Genomic DNA, 19,145 nt, shown 5'->3' with positions numbered 1-19,145 from the left:
ACGATAGGGTGAATATATCAGCAAGCAGGTGTCGTTGATTCAAACTTGTTTTGTTAGAAGCGTAGGTATACACGTGGCCCAATGCCTTCCCAACACCAAAAAATTCACATGCGGTTCATCTGAAATATTCGAAGAGATCGTAAGATTGTGGCACACAAGCTGTCACTGCCGCCAAAAAGAAGAGGTTCAAGCGGCGAAGTGTCCTTATGTAGGGAGACTACGATGACGTGGAAGCAGCCTATGGACGAGATACGGCGTAGCGGACGTTTTGGAAAGTTCTTTCACGATAGGGTGAATATATCAGCAAGCAGGTGTCGTTGATTCAAACTTGTTTTGTTAGAAGCGTAGGTATACACGTGGCCCGATGCCTTCCCAATGCCAGAAAATTCACATGCGGTTCATCTGAAATATTCGAAGAGATCGTAAGATTGTGGCATACAAGCTGGGACTTTCCCACCAAAAAGAAGAGGTTCCAGCGGCGAAAGTGTCCTTATGTAGGGAGACTACGATGACGTGGAAGCAGCCTATGGACGAGATACGGCGTAGCGGACGTTTTGGAAAGTTCTTTCACGATAGGGTGAATATATCAGCAAGCAGGTGTCGTTGATTCAAACTTGTTTTGTTAGAAGCGTAGGTATACACGTGGCCCAATGCCTTCCCAACACCAAAAAATTCACATGCGGTTCATCTGAAATATTCGAAGAGATCGTAAGATTGTGGCACACAAGCTGTCACTGCCGCCAAAAAGAAGAGGTTCAAGCGGCGAAGTGTCCTTATGTAGGGAGACTACGATGACGTGGAAGCAGCCTATGGACGAGATACGGCGTAGCGGACGTTTTGGAAAGTTCTTTCACGATAGGGTGAATATATCAGCAAGCAGGTGTCGTTGATTCAAACTTGTTTTGTTAGAAGCGTAGGTATACACGTGGCCCAATGCCTTCCCAACACCAAAAAATTCACATGCGGTTCATCTGAAATATTCGAAGAGATCGTAAGATTGTGGCACACAAGCTGTCACTGCCGCCAAAAAGAAGAGGTTCAAGCGGCGAAGTGTCCTTATGTAGGGAGACTACGATGACGTGGAAGCAGCCTATGGACGAGATACGGCGTAGCGGACGTTTTGGAAAGTTCTTTCACGATAGGGTGAATATATCAGCAAGCAGGTGTCGTTGATTCAAACTTGTTTTGTTAGAAGCGTAGGTATACACGTGGCCCAATGCCTTCCCAACACAAAAAATTCACATGCGGTTCATCTGAAATATTCGAAGAGATCGTAAGATTGTGGCACACAAGCTGTCACTGCCGCCAAAAAGAAGAGGTTCAAGCGGCGAAGTGTCCTTATGTAGGGAGACTACGATGACGTGGAAGCAGCCTATGGACGAGATACGGCGTAGCGGACGTTTTGGAAAGTTCTTTCACGATAGGGTGAATATATCAGCAAGCAGGTGTCGTTGATTCAAACTTGTTTTGTTAGAAGCGTAGGTATACACGTGGCCCAATGCCTTCCCAACACCAAAAAATTCACATGCGGTTCATCTGAAATATTCGAAGAGATCGTAAGATTGTGGCACACAAGCTGTCACTGCCGCCAAAAAGAAGAGGTTCAAGCGGCGAAGTGTCCTTATGTAGGGAGACTACGATGACGTGGAAGCAGCCTATGGACGAGATACGGCGTAGCGGACGTTTTGGAAAGTTCTTTCACGATAGGGTGAATATATCAGCAAGCAGGTGTCGTTGATTCAAACTTGTTTTGTTAGAAGCGTAGGTATACACGTGGCCCAATGCCTTCCCAACACCAAAAAATTCACATGCGGTTCATCTGAAATATTCGAAGAGATCGTAAGATTGTGGCATACAAGCTGGGACTTTCCCACCAAAAAGAAGAGGTTCCAGCGGCGAAAGTGTCCTTATGTAGGGAGACTACGATGACGTGGAAGCAGCCTATGGACGAGATACGGCGTAGCGGACGTTTTGGAAAGTTCTTTCACGATAGGGTGAAGATATCAGCAAGCAGGTGTCGTTGATTCAAACTTGTTTTGTTAGAAGCGTAGGTATACACGTGGCCCAATGCCTTCCCAACACCAAAAAATTCACATGCGGTTCATCTGAAATATTCGAAGAGATCGTAAGATTGTGGCACACAAGCTGTCACTGCCGCCAAAAAGAAGAGGTTCAAGCGGCGAAGTGTCCTTATGTAGGGAGACTACGATGACGTGGAAGCAGCCTATGGACGAGATACGGCGTAGCGGACGTTTTGGAAAGTTCTTTCACGATAGGGTGAATATATCAGCAAGCAGGTGTCGTTGATTCAAACTTGTTTTGTTAGAAGCGTAGGTATACACGTGGCCCAATGCCTTCCCAACACCAAAAAATTCACATGCGGTTCATCTGAAATATTCGAAGAGATCGTAAGATTGTGGCACACAAGCTGTCACTGCCGCCAAAAAGAAGAGGTTCAAGCGGCGAAGTGTCCTTATGTAGGGAGACTACGATGACGTGGAAGCAGCCTATGGACGAGATACGGCGTAGCGGACGTTTTGGAAAGTTCTTTCACGATAGGGTGAATATATCAGCAAGCAGGTGTCGTTGATTCAAACTTGTTTTGTTAGAAGCGTAGGTATACACGTGGCCCAATGCCTTCCCAACACCAAAAAATTCACATGCGGTTGATCTGAAATATTCGAAGAGATCGTAAGATTGTGGCACACAAGCTGTCACTGCCGCCAAAAAGAAGAGGTTCAAGCGGCGAAGTGTCCTTATGTAGGGAGACTACGATGACGTGGAAGCAGCCTATGGACGAGATACGGCCTAGCGGACGTTTTGGAAAGTTCTTTCACGATAGGGTGAATATATCAGCAAGCAGGTGTCGTTGATTCAAACTTGTTTTGTTAGAAGCGTAGGTATACACGTGGCCCAATGCCTTCCCAACACCAAAAAATTCACATGCGGTTCATCTGAAATATTCGAAGAGATCGTAAGATTGTGGCACACAAGCTGTCACTGCCGCCAAAAAGAAGAGGTTCAAGCGGCGAAGTGTCCTTATGTAGGGAGACTACGATGACGTGGAAGCAGCCTATGGACGAGATACGGCGTAGCGGACGTTTTGGAAAGTTCTTTCACGATAGGGTGAATATATCAGCAAGCAGGTGTCGTTGATTCAAACTTGTTTTGTTAGAAGCGTAGGTATACACGTGGCCCAATGCCTTCCCAACACCAAAAAATTCACATGCGGTTCATCTGAAATATTCGAAGAGATCGTAAGATTGTGGCACACAAGCTGTCACTGCCGCCAAAAAGAAGAGGTTCAAGCGGCGAAGTGTCCTTATGTAGGGAGACTACGATGACGTGGAAGCAGCCTATGGACGAGATACGGCGTAGCGGACGTTTTGGAAAGTTCTTTCACGATAGGGTGAATGTATCAGCAAGCAGGTGTCGTTGATTCAAGCTTGTTTTGTTAGAAGCGTAGGTATACACGTGGCCCAATGCCTTCCCAACACCAAAAAATTCACATGCGGTTCATCTGAAATATTCGAAGAGATCGTAAGATTGTGGCACACAAGCTGTCACTGCCGCCAAAAAGAAGAGGTTCAAGCGGCGAAGTGTCCTTATGTAGGGAGACTACGATGACGTGGAAGCAGCCTATGGACGAGATACGGCGTAGCGGATGTTTTGGAAAGTTCTTTCACGATAGGGTGAATATATCAGCAAGCAGGTGTCGTTGATTCAAACTTGTTTTGTTAGAAGCGTAGGTATACACGTGGCCCAATGCCTTCCCAACACCAAAAAATTCACATGCGGTTCATCTGAAATATTCGAAGAGATCGTAAGATTGTGGCACACAAGCTGTCACTGCCGCCAAAAAGAAGAGGTTCAAGCGGCGAAGTGTCCTTATGTAGGGAGACTACGATGACGTGGAAGCAGCCTATGGACGAGATACGGCGTAGCGGACGTTTTGGAAAGTTCTTTCACGATAGGGTGAAGATATCAGCAAGCAGGTGTCGTTGATTCAAACTTGTTTTGTTAGAAGCGTAGGTATACACGTGGCCCAATGCCTTCCCAACACCAAAAAATTCACATGCGGTTCATCTGAAATATTCGAAGAGATCGTAAGATTGTGGCACACAAGCTGTCACTGCCGCCAAAAAGAAGAGGTTCAAGCGGCGAAGTGTCCTTATGTAGGGAGACTACGATGACGTGGAAGCAGCCTATGGACGAGATACGGCGTAGCGGACGTTTTGGAAAGTTCTTTCACGATAGGGTGAATATATCAGCAAGCAGGTGTCGTTGATTCAAACTTGTTTTGTTAGAAGCGTAGGTATACACGTGGCCCAATGCCTTCCCAACACCAAAAAATTCACATGCGGTTCATCTGAAATATTCGAAGAGATCGTAAGATTGTGGCACACAAGCTGTCACTGCCGCCAAAAAGAAGAGGTTCAAGCGGCGAAGTGTCCTTATGTAGGGAGACTACGATGACGTGGAAGCAGCCTATGGACGAGATACGGCGTAGCGGACGTTTTGGAAAGTTCTTTCACGATAGGGTGAAGATATCAGCAAGCAGGTGTCGTTGATTCAAACTTGTTTTGTTAGAAGCGTAGGTACACACGTGGCCCAATGCCTTCCCAACACCAAAAAATTCACATGCGGTTCATCTGAAATATTCGAAGAGATCGTAAGATTGTGGCATACAAGCTGGGACTTTCCCACCAAAAAGAAGAGGTTCCAGCGGCGAAAGTGTCCTTATGTAGGGAGACTACGATGACGTGGAAGCAGCCTATGGACGAGATACGGCGTAGCGGACGTTTTGGAAAGTTCTTTCACGATAGGGTGAAGGTATCAGCAAGCAGGTGTCGTTGATTCAAACTTGTTTTGTTAGAAGCGTAGGTATACACGTGGCCCAATGCCTTCCCAACACCAAAAAATTCACATGCGGTTCATCTGAAATATTCGAAGAGATCGTAAGATTGTGGCATACAAGCTGGGACTTTCCCACCAAAAAGAAGAGGTTCCAGCGGCGAAAGTGTGCTTATGTAGGGAGACTACGATGACGTGGAAGCAGCCTATGGACGAGATACGGCGTAGCGGACGTTTTGGAAAGTTCTTTCACGATAGGGTAAAGGTATCAGCAAGCAGGTGTCGTTGATTCAAACTTGTTTTGTTAGAAGCGTAGGTATACACGTGGCCCAATGCCTTCCCAACACCAAAAAATTCACATGCGGTTCATCTGAAATATTCGAAGAGATCGTAAGATTGTGGCATACAAGCTGGGACTTTCCCACCAAAAAGAAGAGGTTCCAGCGGCGAAAGTGTGCTTATGTAGGGAGACTACGATGACATGGAAGCAGCCTATGGACGAGATACGGCGTAGCGGACGTTTTGGAAAGTTCTTTCACGATAGGGTGAAGATATCAGCAAGCAGGTGTCGTTGATTCAAACTTGTTTTGTTAGAGGCGTAGGTATACACGTGGCCCGATGCCTTCCCAACGCAAGAAAATTCACATGCGGTTCATCTGAAACAATCGAAGAGATCGTAAGATTGTGGCATACAAGCTGTCACTGCCGCCAAAAAGCGTGTTGATGTGAGGAAGTACGGTATGTACCTCGAACCGTTTCAGTCGGGTTCATGTAACCGCGGCTATTGTAGTGTGCTTCCACACGTCTGCCACCATGGCCCTGAAAGAATTATTGGGAAGTACTCTGGCCGTACCTGAAAACACAGCCGTATCTACAGTGGTGGGCAAAGCTTCCGAAATTGCACTTAAAGGAAGGTACAGAGGACCTGGGCGTCGATGATACTTGAAGTACAGCAGAAAGCACCGAATTTTAAATATATAGTATACTTAAAGTAAAGTAGAAAAAGTACTGGGAATTGTGCCTTAAAGTACTCACCGAGTACATTGCAACTGAGTGAAGGCAGTGATAGTGATGTAGTAAAGAAAAAAATAGGGATGTGAGTTTCGACGACGTCGTACTTGCTACACTAGTACGCTTACACACAGAAAGTACAAACAAATGATGAGATGATGAACAGAGATTATGATGGAGCTCAACATGTAGCTCAAAAGTTTCGACCAAGTGAGTGTAAAATGTCAGAATCGCTGAGGCACATGCAGGACACATCCAGCGAGTCATTGAATATCCATCAGCCCCGTTGAAGTTAAGGCAGCAATGTGAGCAAGTTGGTATACATCTTGAAGAGGAAAAACTTGGATGATGTGTTGGAATGCATGTGCACGGAAACAACGGGACTAAGGAAGAGCTTGTGTTGCGAATTTGTGCTTACATCGGTTAAATGCTAATGTAAGCATCTTTCTTCTTCTTTTTTTTTTCTTTTTGTAAGTGCTAGTTCTGAAGTCTATCTCGGTAGTGCTTTTCCATGATTATGAACTGTAACAGACTACACAATTTCCGCTAATAGTTGCTGAGGCAACCAGCTGTGCTAGTGGACATATTTTTTTTCCTGATTTATTTCTCCTTGCATCTCTTGGTATACTATGAAAAAAGAGGAGAGCACTCCATACTCTCGTTCAAAAATACTGCCGCTAGACACAAAACTTACGGATGTTTTCCATTTTTCTGTCTTGACTTCAAGTTAGCTACTTGAGCACCTGACGAGAAAGTAGCAGACAAAAGTGCTTAAAGTATCGTACAAAGTACACAATTGGAAATGTTATCTGTGATGCTCATCTTTGTCTGCTGATTCCAACGTCTTAAGCTGCCTGTTCGCATTCCTCGACATGGCTGTTTGCAGGGCCGTCGGTACTCGACTGGATAAACAAGAGGGGTGCGTTAAGTAGCTGCCCCGCAGGGTGTGCTCCGTCCACTCTATCCGAGTCGCTCCGGGGCCTCAACTAAGATAGCTTCGGGAGTGCACAAGACGCGTGCACGCTGCGTGTGGAATGTAACTAAATAGGCCTGTGGGTGTCACTGAATGTTATCTTCCGGTATAAAGCCGTCTTCCGATCCGGATGCCTGTAACTTCGTCATTAAAGGAGAAGTCTAGAGGCCCACAACTTTGTTGCTTGTGTTGGTCAGTATGGAATGTTAGGCGGCCGAAAACAGTTTTCCCACAATTAGTGCAACCCCAATACGCCATAAAAAGCCCATGGACGTCCTCATCTGGTCCAGACGTTCTCGTCCAATTTAAACATCATTAGGCCATCCATAGGTGTCACAAGGAGTGTCAATTGCATGACATCCAGAGGATTGTATTTTGACATTCTGGACGTAATGTGGTTCTACGGTGGGGGTGAGTATCACTTCAGTGGAATTAGATATGCATGATACCAGGCAGGTGCACGATACAAGATTTTTTCCGTTTAAATGGACAAAAAATATTGTGAACAGTTTGCTACTTTTGCTTCTTGGGCCGCGATGGCTGCATTGGCTGCATGCCAACACGAACTACTGCGTCCTTGCCTGTTCACCATGCCACCAGCCAGCACTGTCTGTCGCGCATGCGCAGTTTTGTTCGGTTCGTTTTGGCTGTAACGGACGTTTCCCTTCGCCGCGAATGGTACGCATGATCTCGAGCGTATTGTTGTTCCGCTAAGTCTGCAGGGTTTGTACTGTCGTTCCCAGTTTATGCTGTCGTTCTAGCAACCCGTCAGAGAAAGAGCCGGTAAGGGGAAATGTTTCGGCCAACCCCCAGCAGACCAGTCAGGCTCGTTTGAAATGTCAGGTGAGTACACGGCCCTGTATCTGAAGCCAAAATCGCTATTCGCCATCAGGATTTTTGTCGTGTCAGGTGTGTAATCAATATAACTGTGAAATAAAACGTTTTGCGGCTTCTCATCTCCCCTAGACATGAGCGGCTTACTTCGCAGAACATTTCAGAAAGCATGTAGACAGCGACGGGGAGGGGCGGTGAACAGCTTGCCGTTGCTGGCCACACAGCAGTATTTTCAAGATTGCCATAACCAGCATCCATACAACTATTGTGCCACATCAGCAAGGCAGCCCTCATGTTAGCATCAGAATCAGAGCGGCTCGAGTGTTAACATCAGCCTGAACAGCTCTGTTAACATTTGTATCAGAGCAGCTGCACGTGTTAACATGATCATCAAGACAGTGTCCCCAATCACATCAAACCTGATAGCACTCGTCAATAGGGAACACACCCATGTGTTATGTGTGTGTGGCAGTGCCTCTGCTATTCTAGTTACATGCTACGCAGTACAATGTGGGCGCCAAAAATCTCCAATTATCATCAATTATCATCATCAGTACAATGTGGCTTAACCTTGTTCTCTATTATCTACCTTGTTAGTGAAAGAGCTGTTTATTCTGTATTTCTTTCATAATTTTATGTGTCTCAGCTGCTTTATCTGCCTTTGTATGCTTGATAGCTTCTTGGGAATAGCAAGCCTACACCGTGACTAACCTTTCCGTTCTTTTTTCCATTTACTTCGCATTAAACATACCCCCCCCCCTTGTTCTCTACACAGCTTGTACATTTTTGTCTCCATTCTGCTAAAAATGCTTATAAACCCAGCATATGTATACGCTCCTAGCTGCTGTGGTACTATTGTAGCTTCCCATCTTTACTTTTAATTCATTCTAGTCGAGAGTGTTTTTATGAAAAGCTGTCTTACTGTACCCAGTCAGTACACCAATAAACGTTGAAGCTGAACCACATATTTGCATCATGATATTGCTCAAAGTATATACACCTAGCATAATATAAAAAACGTCCCAACAAGGTACCAGATCATGTCTCTGAAAGACATCCCAGTGACAGGATATGGATGCTTGTTTTAACATTCATGGGATGTCCACTCTGACATCATCGGGAGGATGGTCGTCATGTGGACGTCCACAGGTAGTCCACATATCCTGGTAAGGATGTCTTGCAGTCATCCCGGGAACATTTATGGTTTACTGGGACCGTAGCGAAATTGGGACACCTGCAATACCTCCCCGAACCTCCCGTGCGCGAAACACCCTCCTTCGCCTTCACGATAGGCAAGTGATGAGCGCCACCACGCGCTATGTGACGGAAGTGGTGAGGACACTCCTCATTGGACCTGGGATCACATGATCGAGTTGAGCAACATCGCGCAGGCCGGAGCGTGTGCTACCGCTTCGGAGATGCCATGCGTTCTCCGGCTACGTGATGTCCGAAACGGAGCGTTTGAAGGCTGTCCACGACACAACCACGATTTTTCGGGACCGCCGATACCACGCGAAGAACGAGTGGTGCAGCGCGAAATTAACTGCGCTTGTGCAGCGCAAACCCCGTGCTTCCAGACAGTGTGCAGCCTCTCCGACCGTTTTCACCGCGCAGTTGGTTCAGTGGCTAACAGGTGGCGCCACAATACCGCCGCCATCGCTTGCTTTCTGCTACTGTGAATTCTGAGATTGCACAGAAGCCACGGATATATTACTCTTGTGATCCTAATCTTATTTACTCAGGCTGCATATACGCTTTGTCTTTTTTTAGAAAACGTGATATAAATCATATAAAGAATAGAAGTCAACAAGTCCTACAAATGAATGAGGGGCTCTCTACCACCAACGTCACAGTAGAGTGGGTGTGGTCTGCAGTTGGAGCGCTCCGGCCGCGGCAGCGATTTTCCAAATTAATTGCACCGTGGTGAAACAACTGTGGACAGAAATATTTTGTGGGAATGCTTTTCACATACTGCTTTACAAGATGACAGCAGTTTTTGGCCACGTTAGACACCACTTTAATGCTCCTTTATAAGGTGCAGGCGGGTGCAACCGGAGAAGAGGGTGGGGAGCGCGGGAGCGGCATACTACGCAAAAGGGGATATCCCGCATAGTAAAAAGCACCGTGTTCCATGCGCTCGCGAACTTGACGCGACTAACCCACGCGCCAGAGGACTTCACTATCAATCAGGTGAGAACGCGCTGGACGAGATCTCATAACCGCAGTGACAACATTCTCCCTCTTGATTTGTCGAAAACGGGAGGCCCGTACGCCGTTTTGTGACACTCACGCAGTTCTGTTAACCGTCACAAAAGGGTGCGTTCATCGCACTTTTCACAAATCAGGAGTAATAACAGTATCATACGGTGGAAAGTTTGCTCCTCATCATGTCACGTTGTGAAGTTCTGTGCTATGAAAACGAGTGTCGCTTTGGGTAACTCAGGCGTTGTGGCAGTGATTTATAGGCGAATAAATTGCCAGTACAGCAAGTGGTACTCGAGATGCCTAAGATCCTGTGGTTGTTAGCTGGCATTCAGGAAACCCGAATGATGTTGATGACGGTCAACTAATATAGGGGCCAATTTCCATTCAGTGTACGAAGTTTCTTGGGGCTACACCAAGACTAGAAATGGCAATTCATCGAGATGTCATCTCCAGGGACATTTTTTGCGAAATTTCGTTGCGTTACTCTTTTCGTCATATCGTGGAGGCGAAAGATTCTCCGTTAAAGAAACCATCACATCCGGAAACATGTGTATGAGGCCGATACGGTAATGTCTGACACAGCCTCACAATCTACCTGGATAATAGAATAGAATAGAAGCAGAAAAGAAAAAAAAATGGAAACGTAAGTAGTAGACAGGGGAAGATACTGCTGACAAGAGATACTGGTAACCATCGGTACCCCCCCCCCCCCCGCCCCCACGCTACAGATAGGAAGGTATTTGGAGCGAGATACTTTGCGCCCAGACCGCCGAGTCCGCCCCGCGCGTTTCGCGGCCGCGCGTCGCGTAGAGAGGGGTTTCTTTGTCACATTCGAGATTACATGAACATGCAAAGTACATCTTGTTCCCTTTCCACATATTTTAATACATCCTCGAGTGAGGAGGTTAAACCCTCATTTACCAACGATCAGCTAACCTATCAACTTTCTACACAAAATGGGATCTGCATGGAAGCTTTTGACTCGATGGTTTGGAAAGGCATATGATGAGAGGGAGACGACGGACGAGAAAAAATGGCGTCTTAAACAAGAAATATATGAAGCAAAAGCAGAAGCTGTGAGGAGGTTCCTCGCACACGAGCGTCTTATACAAATGAAGCGTTGTTCTGCAAAAAGTCAAGGCAGATCAAGTCGATGGGTTTTGGTGAGATGTACAATAAATCCAATTCTCACATCATCACTTATTCATTGTCTCATTTACTTTTGCATCATGGTGTCTGACGTAGGTCGGTTTGCTTTTCCATCCTGCAAGGGTTATTATTTGCAGTCCTTCTATGTCCGGTAAAACCTATCTCGTTCATAACAGTCTAAGAAATCTTACAGTATTTACTGTAGTCCCAGAGCAAATATTTTACGTTAGCAAATATGATGCGAACTGGCAAAATGAATTCACAAATGAGGCTACATTCCAGAAAGAGCTACCAAAGACATGGGATTAGAGCTTGCCTACTTTGATTATAGTCGACGATCTCATGACTGAGGACAATATGTGATGCAAGAAATGGTTCATCTCTATACGAGAGCATCACATCATAAGAATGCATTCATTATTTTTCTTTGTCAGTTCTTTTTCACAACGACGTCAACTATAGAACATTATCTCACAATAGCACATATATAATATTATTTAATAATTTAAGGTCACGCACGCAACTGGAACTTTTAGGACGCCAGATCTTCGGCAAAGCTCAATTACCGTACTTTATCAGTGCATTTGAGCAGGAAACAGAGAAACCATTCAGTTATCTAGTGATTGACCTACACCCTCTGACGCTATCTCAATTTCGACTGCGAACAGGCATTACTGGAAACGTTCGCCAGTTCGTTTTCTTGCCAAAATGAAAGGTCTGCGTCATCCGTTAAGTTTTCTAAAAGTCCTTGCAACGTTAACTCCTAAAGAGGGCGATGAGATTTTAAAGGAGGCGCCGCCTCATAGCATAGAAGCTCTTTCTGAAGTCTGTACGAATATACTGAATGGTAATATTAAGCTACCACCGAGATTGTTCAAAGAGTTGGAAAAGTATAAACACACAATTCGATACATTGCATATAAAACACTGCACAAATCACCAAAAAGACTAAGATCCTACCTGCATCGTCAGGGGGGGGGATTAGTGCCACTGATCCCCTTATTGCTCATGGGATTAACCAGCCTGCTGGGGTGGTGTCGCAGGGCGTGCTCTGGCAAAAACGGTAGGTGTCTAAAAAATGGCTACAAAGGTCGAGGTATTCACTCCTATCGAATCAATTCTGGAATGTAACGGATGCGATGACATTAAAGTAAAACAAATATTAACTGCCATGTACTACATTATAAAAACTCATCAGAAACCATCGAATGAAACAGAGCCAGCACCCAATACATCAGTACCGTAAGAAAAAAACGATGAGTCACTTCCAATGGGCCTCTCATTTGATTACAATTCTCTTCCTACTAATGTCAACATTAAAAAAATAAGGCGCGTAGTCTCAGTGCTACCTAGGAGCTTGACTTGGAATGATAAGGAAGAAATCATTCATAACAACCAAACAATTGCTGGTTCTAATATAAAAGAATTAGTGTTGCGTCTGTCCGGACACACGAAAGGAAAGCGTGCTTGTACCGAAAAGTGACAAAGATCTTGCAGCCACACCAAATATGTTGGAAGAGGACAGCAAGGAAACGTATACTCTGGGAAACGTATAAATCGCCCCAAAGAACAAAGTTGCTTTCATCATCATCAGACGAATATATCATAGAAGAAGAAGAATGAATTATAGGGATCCAAACGGCTGGTTTGGGAGGGGTTGCCCGATACTGCAGAGGTCGAAACATCCCTAAGAAGCAGGCAATCGAAGAACTACAGCGAGATGACGTCTATACACTTTACAAGGAAGGAAGACGTAGATTTAAGAGAAGAAAGACCATCTCACTGCACATCGACGATCTTCATCAAGCAGACCTGGTTTCATTCCTGCAGTACAAGACACAAAATAAAGGATTGTCGTTCATACTCGTTGTGATAGATTGCTTAGCAAGACGATTCATGGCTACACCCATTAAGACCAAGCGTGGTGAAGATGTGAAGAAAGGCTTGATCAAGTTGTACCGCCATAAGAACTATCCCAATCACTTGCAGGTGTATAGAGGAAGAGAATTCTACAACAAACATGTGAAGACATGGTGTAAACGTCACTCAATACACTTATTCAGCTCATCTTCCCCTTTGAAGGCCGCGGTCGTTGAACGCGTGATTAGAATTATTAAAGCTAGAATTAATCGTTATTTCACCAGTAAAGGTCATCATAAGTACATTGCGGTTCTCCCAAAGATCATAGCCGACTACAATTCGTCATATCACTCGACTATCAAGATGGCCCCGAATGACGAACTATTCAATACAAACAAACCAAAAAAGTCACCATTGAACGTTGGTGACCAGGTGCGTGTTCTCATGAATAGATCAATTTTTGACAAGGTGTACATTGGACACTGGTCCGTGGTTGTCTACACGGTCACGCGATACAAGAACTCGGATCCACCAGTGTTTTACGTAGCTGGTCTAGACGGGGTTGAAGATGATGCAACTTACTACGCCAATGAATTGCAATCCCAGACAACCATCAACGTCGCGAGGACATCCATGTTTTGTCATAACGTCCAGATCCATGATGGATGTCCAGGTGACATTCCATGGATATCCAAAAATATCCATAAATTTCCTACATTCATCCAGGGGTGACGTTGCAAGAGGGACGTCCCCGGGATGTCCTGTAGATATATATTTTGGACGTGTCCTGAAATTGACAACGAGGCTAACCGTTTTATGTTATGTCTGCTAACAGTTAACAGTGGTGCATTCTGGTCACAGCTAATATTAACTACATGCCTGAAATTACATAATGTAACATTTTGTTGCCCATATTAGCAACTATGTTCAGTTTGGATTGGCGTCGTGCGAGAAATATTACTCCAGCTTCATTTATTCAATACCTCCATAAATGAATGTGCATATAACTGCGACAGTATCAAATCGGAATACACGCTAGGTTCGCTGGAATCAAAGAGCAAGAAATGTTGCCTGCTGTCCACTGCTGAGCGTCGTCTGCTATACTAACTGCACCGCCGCGACCAAGGCAGAAAGCGCCATGGATATCGACAATAGCGCCGACATTCATCATCATCATCCGCTCGCCTGTGCCGCCGTGCTTTCTCCAGTAGCTCTTTCCGTTGTGCTGTTCCAAGTTTGAAGGTGGGCTTATTAAATGTGCACGAGGTTGCCGTGATGCCGAAAGTTAAGGGTAAAAGGTGTGTGTACATGAAGGCACTATACGGGCTGAAAAAAAAGGCTCCATGCGATTTCGGCTGACGCCCCGAATACGCTACGCGAGCAACACGAGTGTCGTGCGTCTTGTTCACGGGATCAAGATCAAGACCTTTGTGTACATGGTGATTGAAAGTGATGAGAATTGTGTTTTCAGCAGTCCCTCCAGTCGCCGAGGAGACTGAGGAAACTTATTCGTCGACGTCAGAGAGTGCTGAACAACAACTTGATTGTGAGATGATAAATGGCGTCCAAACAGTTTGCTGTTCAAGAGTTTGAAACACAAAGTACTCAATGTGATTTCCAAGGCAGAAGAGAATCGAGCCCGGCTGTACATGGTACGTTCACGCCAAATGTAAATGAAAAACAGCATATTTTGACTTCTTTGAGGAAGTGGGCCGTTGAGTGTATAGCATACATGCTTTACATTAAGCATATGCTATCAGTGCCATATCAACCCGAATGATATCGTTCTCGCTCGTGACTTGGTGGGAACGGGAGGCGTACGCCTTTTTTGTACCACTTATCGATTGCATAATTGATACAAAAAAAGGTCACGCCTCCGGTTTTCAACAAAATCAGGGGCGGGAACGCTGTCATTCGGGATTAGCAGGCTATGAGGTAAAGTTCGTTTTTAAGAGTGTGCTGGTAACAATCTTGTGTCAGATTTACTTCAGTCTCCTCAAGACAAATTATTGTTGATGTAATATTGTAATCATGTTTTGAGCCGATATTCTGTGAATAGTGGATTGAAATTTTTGACAAAATTCAGTTGGAGCCTGTCTAGGCAAGGGAGCGTGCTATCAAGCGAAGTTTGTACCGTAAAAGTTGATTTGAAAAATTATTTTGTTACACTCTAGAGACAGAACTTCACCACATAACACGCTCTGCGCCAACCATGGCCACGAACGATAGGGCTAGCCTCTAATTCCAAGAGAGAGGAGGGCGTACGCCTTTTTATGTAAATTATCTTATATCCAAATTGACACAAAAAGGCGTACGTACCGCTCTGTCCTCCAATCAGAAGCTACAACCCTATCATTAGTAGCAATGGTTGGCGCAGAGCGTGCTACGCGGGGAAGAGATGTTTTTCGAGAGCGGAAGGGAATATGTCTACCAAGACGTGGCAAACATAAAATGAAACTCAACAGTGTCCACCCTGTGTTCCTTTCTACTGTGCTTTTTTGTGTGAAATTTTTGATTTGGAGTATTGTTACACGTACCAATAAAAGAGAGAATGCTATCTTGGGCTGTAGAGTTTTAGAGAAGCAAATGACGTAGGGTACGGGGTGGTGATTTTCCTACACTCTTATTAATGAACTTCACCGTATAGCACGCTACTAGCCAACCATAATCTCGATATCTGCCCTGATTTGTTGAAAACGGGAAGCGTACGCCTTTTCTGTGACAATTATGAACATCATAAGTGTCACAAAAAAGGTGTACGCCTCCCATTTTCAACAAATCAGGGCAGATAACGATATCATGTGAGAATATGGCTGGCTAGGAGCGTGCTATGCGGCGAAGATCCTTTTTAAGAGTGTATATCTGTAAATGTGTTCTTATATGCTCGCATAATTTCAACTTCTTTTTTGTTTAGCGAGCTGTGATAAACAAGCTACAGTTCATTCTGCACTATGTTACAGTTACTTCATTGAAGTGTTCCTTATGATTACAATCTCTAAGAACTTTATTTATTTATTTATTTCTTCATGTTAGCACAAGCTGTGATATTTACTCACTTCCATGAAGTTTATAGAAGTATGTCACAAGGCTATAGTGGCATTCCTAGGAATGTGATGTCATGTGTTTGCTGAATAAATTTGACTACATTCGTTAAAGACTTTTGGTGTGTCTTGTACTACCAGTTATATTGCGCAACATATATTGCAGACATTACAACATTATACACAGAAACATGATTGTCTGGGAGTATTCCGATCGGCAGTTGTGCATTGTTTCAGGATAAGTGAGGTCGTGTATATAAGGAGTGTAATACTAGAGCATACTTCCTCGAATAACCTAGGTGTAGTTCAGTGGAGCCAGCATGTAATTCGGCAACATACATAGGCTGATAGTCACTGTAAATCACATTTGTGAGGGTGGGCTAGGATGACCGTACAACATCCTTGAAGCGTCAGTAAGGACATCCACTGGACTGACCTGGGACATCTATGGATGCAACTTTGGCAGTAAATTTGACGTCCACGAGACGTCATAGGGATTTCTGTGGACATCCCTAGGATGTCCAGATGTCCCAGAACGAACGTCCACAGGATGTTCCTGGAACGTTGGTGGTTGTCTGGGGTGTTGTGAAATGGCAAGACGACCCATACCCAATTGAATGCATAGTAAGTCGAAAAAATAAACGGTGCCACACATTATAAAGTGAAATGGCTAGGTTTTGATGACTCATTTAATTCCTGGGTTCCAGTCTAAGATGTCGTGAAGCTCTGATTTTTACATGTATCTCCTATCCAATGATTGCATGGATATGCACCCGAACAACAGTCTCAATGACTTCACAATTTCTCTGGGAGAACCACTACAACTGAATGAAGAATATGAATTCGGCCTGCATGAACTTTCCATCTCTAATGTATTCTACAACGTTCCACGGACTAACGATGCTACTATACATATTACTTCCAGAAGCATTATTGAGCTGCGTAAGGAAGTTGTTGTGATATCGACCTTGGAACACCCCAGTAAACCACGTACATCTAATGGACATCTAGAGGATGGTACACCGTGGATATTTAGGATATCTAGTAGACATCCGGATATGTCCACCTAATGTGGAATGAATGTACTATGGATCGTCGGAGGCTCATCCATAACTGTATAGATGGGTATCTTATGGATGTAACAGCTGGACATTTGCACATCCAGTGGTCATGCTTGTGAGGCATTGCGACGTCTAATATACGTCCTATCGATGTTCCTACCAGATTAACATACGACAAGATATAGACCAGATTGCATATCTACTTTTTCAGCTATTTTGTGTGCATGAACAGCGCAAATGCCGTAGCTGTGACTGTACCCCACCCGACACGGCTTGGGCATTTCTCAGTAGCCTCTATTGGCGTACTGGATGGAACATATACTAAAATACCAATAGTTGTGGGATGTTTGTTAAGTGTAGTGGGGCCGAAAACGTTTGTAACGGTGACGAGGATGTGTTTGTGCAATTAATTCTTACGTCTGCAAGGAGTCAAACTGCCCGCTAACATTTCTGATATTCCTTGCAAATTTAAATATTGTGTTTGGAATTCAGGCTATTGTCTATGATGAGGTTTCCTACTGAGTGAAGCTGTCAAACTGACAGGTTTCCTGTGTTGGTCGAAGAGTGCTACGTAGACACTTTGCAGAGATCAGGACACAAACAAATGGAAAAACTTGCTTTTACTTGTTCTCCAATTTCTCACGTTCTCGCAAGATAGATTCGCTTTCTTCTAGCGCTATACGTAAAAGCTGCTATTGAATTGATAGTCGAAACAACGTTTCGTTAACGTACGTCTATATTATCGTATATGTTAATCCGGTAGGAACATCGACTGGACGTATATTAGATGTCGCAGTGCCTCACAAGCACGTCTACCAGATGTGACAAACGTCCCGCTGTTACATCCAGACGATATCCATTTATACAGTTATGGATGAGCTTCCGACGATGCATAGTACATCCATTCAACGTTATCTAGACATGTCAGGATGTCTACTAGACATCCCAAATGTCTTAGATGTTTGGATCTTTCTGGTGTGTCTAATAGATGTTTGTGGTTTACTGGGATGAGCTGCAAGATTTTTTAAAAGAATTCAACATCGCATTTGGTTATGTTGATGGAAGGTACACATTCCCTCAAATAATTCATTCTATTAAGTTTTTGGACAAAGAAGTGCAACAAGCCATGGGTGTGTCCACTATACAAGGTTTGCAAGTTGTAGGTACTAAAGTTCCGCGTCAGAACACGTACCTGGGAGTGGAAGCTATCTCAAGGATGCTTTTAAAGGAAGAGGTGACTATCATTACACAATATGGTCCAATCATATTCACACCACGTCGCTCTATCAGTGTCACACTAAATCGCTTCTTTAAAAGATATGAAATCGATACAAAGATACTATTCCAAAACAATACCTATACATTATTGGTCCCACGTCTCTTTGTTATCCCGGGACAGCTCAAGGGACTCCTCAAATTAAACTCCAGTAATCTGTTAGAAAATACAACACAATACATTGGAGAATACATACAGAACATACCATTTGCATTCAGTTTTGGTGTTGTTCTAGAAAAATTAATACTTGCAACGGAAGAAGTCCAAGTTCCACCAAATTATTACGAGACACCGCGTTCGCTTCACAAGCTATCAGAGATGTGCTAAGTAGCAATGCTATACTAACGTACAAGGAAGATACACGACTGCTTACTTTCACTCCTGTTGATGGAGTAACTATAGATCTTTCTGAATATTTGAGTAATACGTTGGGTTTTGCACCAACTCAATCTATTGCAAACAGCACCACAGGAACCACACCACTCAATCTTAAACCATTGTTTCATAGTTTCATGACTTATTGTGACATTATCAAATCATCTCATATCGGTGTAAAAAAGTTTCCCATTTTAAAACTCGTTCCACATTTACATAAAGATGATCCCGAGATTTATTACAGCTTCCATACCCCAAGAACACACGCCATCCTGAGTATGTCCTCAAAGGGTCCTCACATCCTCGTCCTTTTGGGGTAATCCTGGGGATTTCCTCAGAGTGACATTATGGGACTTTCCCTGAAGAGTCCAGTAAGGATATCTTCAGGATGTCATGAAAGTTAACTCTCGGGATTTTACGGAAAATTTTTTCTCCAGTCATTAACCCACAAGGTGCTGCACCAGGCACAGTGGCGGGTCATTGAAGTTTTAGATTGATGTGCAGAG

This window comes from Ornithodoros turicata, unplaced genomic scaffold (assembly GCF_037126465.1).
Source record: "Ornithodoros turicata isolate Travis unplaced genomic scaffold, ASM3712646v1 Chromosome97, whole genome shotgun sequence".
NCBI classification, from domain to species: Eukaryota; Metazoa; Arthropoda; class Arachnida; order Ixodida; family Argasidae; genus Ornithodoros; species Ornithodoros turicata.
This window is presented reverse-complemented; position numbering follows the sequence as displayed.